The sequence below is a fragment of the Volvox carteri genome (assembly GCF_000143455.1).
Source record: "Volvox carteri f. nagariensis unplaced genomic scaffold VOLCAscaffold_24, whole genome shotgun sequence".
NCBI lineage: Eukaryota > Viridiplantae > Chlorophyta > Chlorophyceae > Chlamydomonadales > Volvocaceae > Volvox > Volvox carteri.
Window position 1 is genome coordinate 412566 of NW_003307567.1, and position 6196 is coordinate 418761.

Here is a 6196-nt window from a genome sequence, read left to right on the forward strand (position 1 = left end):
GTAAGCGGCGGTTCCGCTGCCGCCGCCGCCGCCGCCGCTGCCGTCTCAGCAGCAGCGGCATCAGACGACGCCGCAACAGACGCGATCCGGCAGCGGCGGCGGCGGCGGCGGCAGCGGAACCGCCGCCAATGTTACAGTTCCCCAATTCGGGTCGCATGTGTCGTCCGTTGTCTCGACTCTCTCCTGGAGTTCCACGCCAGGTGACCCAGGGGTCAGTGAGCCAGAAAATGCCGAAGCGGCTGTGGCGGCGGAAGCGGCGGCGGCAGTAGCGCACATGGCCGTTGAGCTCCGATCGGATATGAAAGGGTTGCGGGGCTCATCAAGCCTTACGGTTTCCACCGCCGCCGCCTATGGGCCAAGGACGCCGGCGGCGGAGCAGCGGCAGCCGCCGCCGCCGTCGGCGTCGCCGCCGCCGCCGCCGCCACGCGCTGCTTCTCCATTCCGCGGGTCGCCGTCACGCGACGACTTCATGTCGCCTTTCCATGCCGTCGGCCGCAGCCAAGGTCAGGTCTCCGCCGCCGCCAGCTCGGTGAGTAGTAACTCCAGTCCCGAGCGCCGCCCTGATCGCGCAGGGAGCCCGACGCCGTTGTTGATGTCGTACGGCCGCCCGGGGCCTCGCCACCACCGCACCCCGGCGGTAGCTCCCCGTAGCCCAGTCGGCAGTAGCCAGCTGCCGTACCACCAGCCGGCCACTCCACAGCTACAGCCGGGGCCGCCAAGCCAGCCGCCGCCACCTCAGGGCCGCGCAACTCAGGCCCAGCAGGCTCATGTTCAGGACCAGCCACAGCTACTGCCACAGCTACAGCCGTCGCCGCCGCCGTCGCCGTCCCGCAAAGCGCCTCCGTCCTCCGCAGAATCACGACAGCCGGTACCAGTAGCGGCGGCAGCAGCAGGAGGCCAGACGGCGGCTGCAGCAGTAGCAGGGGAGGCGGCGGCGCTGCCGTCGCCTTTCTCCAGGGGGCCGCCAGCGGGTGGTGGCATGGTAGGCAGTAGCAGCGGCGGCGGCGCCGGCGCCGGCGCTGGCGGCGGAGACGGCAGTAGCAACCGAAATTCCTTATGCTTGGGGCCGGGAGCGGAAGGAGGCGGCCAACGAGGTTAGAGTTTTGAGGTGTCGTACTCTAGTGCTCACGGATTGGACGAGCTTAGGAACTTGTAGATTATCGTGACAGGGCAACAGCATCAGTTTCGACATCTCCCTAAACATCAACCACCCTGACATCAATGTGATGAACAGCGCCAAGAAATATGGTCGTCAGATGAAGAAGTATTGTCGTGTCGAAGCCTAATGTTGTGGCGTGGTGTTGTGTGGCGATGTTCTTCGATGTGTGCCGTTGGCGTGTGTATGTGTGTATGTATGTCGTTACAGGGTGGTTAAGCTTCACCAGCGGCCCCCTTTCCCTTGGAGGCAGTTCCCGGCTCTCCCCTACTAGAGGGGCACCCAAATCCGTTCACCCCATCCAACTTCAGAATGTATTCGTTGGGTTCAGCAACTCACCACCAGCATCCAACCAAATCTAGCGGATCAACGGCGCATCAACTAAATTCCTGGTCAGCTCGCAAGAAAAGTTATTCCATTTCGCTACCGGGACTCGAACCCGGGTCTCGAGAGTGAAAATCTCATATCCTAACCGCCTAGACTATAGCGAAGAAGAAGTATGTACCTATGCGTATAGGTCTTTGTAGAAAGATCTGGTCACCTGGTGAGTGTGTGGGGGGGGAGAAATAGCCGCGTTAGGGACGGGGTTGGGGTTGGGGTTGGGGTTGGGGTTGGGGTTGGGGTTGGGGTTGGGGTTGGGGTTGGGGGTGGGGTTGGGGGTGGGGTTGGGGGTGGGGGTGGGGGTGGGGGTGGAAGGGAAGAGGAGAGTTTGGGGTTCAAAAAGGGATAAGGTGGGTTTTGGGAGATCACTGGCCCCAGACGTGACATAAAATACATTATATACACTGTTATTGTATAATACGTACTATATAATATCCTTTATTTTTTGTAATGTGATTTATGTTTTATTTTGGTGTATCCTGATGTAGCATTAAACATTTCCGTACTGTACTGCATGCCTGTTTACCCGCCGCCGCCCCTCCATAACTCCATTCCTTTGCTCGTCTTTCCCCCCTCCCTCTCTCCCTCCCCCGCAGCTCCCTTCAGCATGTGGTCGGGTGCGGCCGTCTCCACCCTCTCCGCCTTCTCTCAAACCGTGAGGTCGCTTCCAAGCTGCCATCCAAGTCCTCACGGCGCCGCCAGGGCCCAACACCCGCCCGCCTTGTCGTGCGGCGGTGGCGGCGGCGGCGGATCTCACAGGCAATTACTGACGTCAATGTCGTCGATCTCGTCCACTACTACCGCCGCCCCACCTCCCGCCGCCGTCGCCACGCAGTCGCCGCCACCGCCGCCGACAACTCCCGTACAGCTAGCACCGCCGACAGACGCTGCGGCGGAAGGCGTTACAGCGAGCGGCGATGTACGGGACGGATGCGGCGGCAATCGGGTGCCGCGGCGGCCGTCAGCCATCGCGGAGCCGCCGCCGCTGCCGCCGCCGCCATCGGGCCTGGCGCTGGTAGATGCGGCGGTAATGGCGGCGGCAGCCAGACCAACGAACCAGCTGCCGTACGCACCGGTCGCGGCGCAGGTTGAAGCCCCACCCCCGGGGGTTGTCCAAGGCCTTGCGCACCCAGCAAACGTAAGCGGCTTTGGCGGCGACAGTATCACATCGCGACGAACGACAGTCGGCGTCACAGCCCTGGATGCTGATGCCGTACCGCAGATTCCCAGCACCGGCAGCGGGTACGATGTCTGCGCCCCTGTTTATGTGCCGTACGGTCGAGAGATGGGGCTCAGGGGAGGCGGTGCAAGAAGCGCCATTGTTGGCGGCGGCAGTAGCGGTGTCAGTGCAGGCGGCAGCGACGGCGGCGGTGGCGTTGGCAGTAGCACTCTGGGTAATAGGACGCTGTCGTGGGCCTTACGCACCGCGCCAGCGCGATGGGATTCCGCGTTTTCCCGTACGGGATCGTCTCCCGATGGCGGCAGCCGCCGCCGCCGCGCCGCCGTTGGCGNCGNCGACAGGCTCGCCGCCAGCACCGGCATCGAGGGCTGCGCCGAAATCTTGAAAGTGAACAGCGCCGCTCCCGTCGGCCGTACGGCAGATAGCCGCATGGAACGATCTGCTGCGCCGTCGGCGTCTGGCGCGGAAGCTGCCTTACCCAGGCTCGAGTTCACGTTCGGCGACCCTAGTTCTTTGCGTTCCCGAAGGCGCTCGTCATATGCCCGTTGTGATACGAACCGTTTAGGGGAAACGGCCACGTGATAGTAATCGCAGTTAGAATCGTTGATTACGACGTGGAAGTTCATCTTGCACAGCCTTAGTAAAATTCACTCTCCTTCAGGACGTCGCTTTCCTCACTCTTAACCCTAAAACCTTAAAGCCATAAGTCCCTAAAACCCTAAAACCCTAAAACCCTACCATTCACACCGCAGGTTGCTGCCGGGGCTGGGTCAGACACCAGCAACGCAGCAGCAACGGCGCCACCAGCCGTACATTTGCAGTACGATAACTCCCCCAGCATGGGAACACCCATATCCGCCGCTTACATCACTCGTACGGCGGCGCTGCCGTACATCTCCATCACCTCAACCGGGGACCCGGAATCGCCATTTCGCGCCACAGTGGCCGCAGTGAGTACGACATCGTCGCCGATCCCGTCGCCGATCCCGTCGCCGATCCCGTCGCCGTCGGCAGCGACGGCGGCGACGGTGGCGTCGTCAGAGTCCCCCCGACCCCGGAGACCGTCAGCATGGCCGTGGGCTTTCCAGGGGGATCGCGAGGGCGACGGGGGAGCAGAGGAATGCCGCCAACACGGTACGGCAACGCCGCATCCCCCGCCGCCGCAGACAACTCCCGCCGCCGCTGCCACCCTTTCCATTCCTTCCGGCGGCGGAGCGTTCACCCCATCGGCTCCGTCAGGCCCGCAGCGATCCGTACACACACCATCTGCTGAGACAGCCTCGAGGACGACATCATGCCGTACAAGTAGCGGCGGCGGCTTCGTCGGGAAGAGCACGGCGGTGACGGCGACGGCGGGAAGAGCACCCGAGCAGCGGCGGCGGCGGCAGCCAGATACGGCACCTCCGCCACCGCCGCTGCCGCTGCCGCCGCCGTCCGACCTACCCGCGCCGTTTATCTTTACCTTGACCCCTTGTGTGCCCCTCTCGGAGGTCGAGAACCTGTTGTCGCTGGTGGCCAACGTGTTCCAGGTGTGGGGTGGATGTGTTTTGTACGACATGAGCTGTCACAGCCCCCCCATCTCCATCCCCTGGTACGGCAACAAGCAACAACTCGAGGAACCGAGCACGACTGGTACATTTGGATTTTCATGTTCATGTTCACGTTCATGTTGCAGTCCATCCATCCCTTGTGCAATAATTCCTAAAGTTGCAAGTGCAAGTGGTTCTGGGGTTTGGGGCATTACTTGCTCGTCCTCCATGCCCTTCTCGTCCCCTTCCCCCGCCCCTCCCTCCCTCTCCCGGGTTCGCGGTTCTCGTGTTTTCCTCCTCCCTCTCTCCCGCACCCACCCAGTCGCCACGGACGCCTTTCGGTCAGTTTTTACGTTTGCTACTCTCTTGCCCTGGCAGCAGCTTCAATCGTGTGTGGTTCGTCTTTCCCCCACCCTCCTTGGCAGCAGCTTCACTCGTTCGTCCCTCCCCCCCCTACCTGCCCGGCTCCCTGCCACCAAAGGTTCCCATAGTCATGGTGGCGGCCCACATGCCGGGGACAATCTTCGTGAAGGTAAACAAAGAGGCGGTCGCCACTGCTGCTGCTGCTGCGGCGGCGGCGGCGGCGCCGCAACGGCCAACCGTCGAAGGGAGGAGGGGTACGGACGCCGCCACGAACGGTCTGATTGCCGACGTGGAATGGCAGTTGCGGTTGGGCGCGTGGGCGGTTGGAAACTCCGCCGCAATACAGCCGCCGCCGCCGCCGCCGCCCCTGGCGGGACCCTCCTCCTCCCGCGGTCAAGGAGGTCCCCGGGGGGGCGGAAGTGGAGGCGGAGGTGGCGGCAGGGAGGTGATTGTCGAAGATACACTCAAGGATGAACGGTACGACAACAATTCATTTTCTTTTCGGTTCCGCATATTTCGGATCCGTACGTTTTTTGAACGCACCTTTGAGCGTCCCGTGTGGGTGGACGTCATGATGTGGGGGGGGCCCCGTGTTAAAAGACGGACTCGACTTCAGAATTTGGTGCTGTCTGTCTGTCTGTCTGTCTGTCTGTTATTTTAACAGACAGACAGACTGTCTGTCTGTCTGTCTGTAATTCTAACAGACAGACAGACAGACAGACGGAGTAAAAATCCATGGAAAGGAAAAGCGCTAAAATTTGCACGCAAAAAAAATCGAAAACAAGATTTCTTCTCATTCTTTTTCATGTGTTTACTCTCATTTCATCTTCATCTTCAGATTTTTGTTGACGGGGTCCCTAGACCACTTCCAACTAAACCAGCACTAGGTTGCCGCCCAAGAAAGGCAGCAACACCCGTATGGCCTCTCACTGGGCAGTGTCGGACTTCGGAAGCCTGCAGTTCACTTTTGAATTTTTTGCATCATGAATGATTCGAGCAATGGTGTTTGTCGTACACCAACAGACTGTCGCGCGAGGCGTTCGTACGTATGTCACCGCCGGTTCGGTTTATCATGGCGGTTGCGCTGGAGGACGAGCGACCTAACAGGAGCCCTGGCGGCGGCGGTGGCGGCGGTGGCGGCGGCGGCGCCTCCGCCGTATTTGCGCAGCCGGATGTTCCCGCGGTAAACTCGCCGTCTTCGGCGGCCTCGGCGGCGGCAAGGGCGACGGCCGCAGTGGGCGTGACCGGCGGCAGCAGTTCTTCCACCACCGCGCGGCGGCGGCGGTGCCGCCACGGCGACGGCGGTGGTAGTACGGCGTACGATGGAAATGAGTACGACAGCGGGAGCGACTCTGATGATGAGGGTTTCCTTCGGTTGCTGGGGACGCTGTGTCTGGCAGATTTTAAAGTGCGTTGGTGCGTCTGTGTACGAGCTCGTACACTGCCGTACGCAGTCGCCTCAGAGAACCTTTGTGTAGTTCAGGCTCCTCCTACGGCTCCCCTTCTCCCCCCCTTCCGCCTCACCTAAGTCATACACACATATATACATACACGCGCTCCATCTCCCCGCCCTCCCTCCCCCCCCCC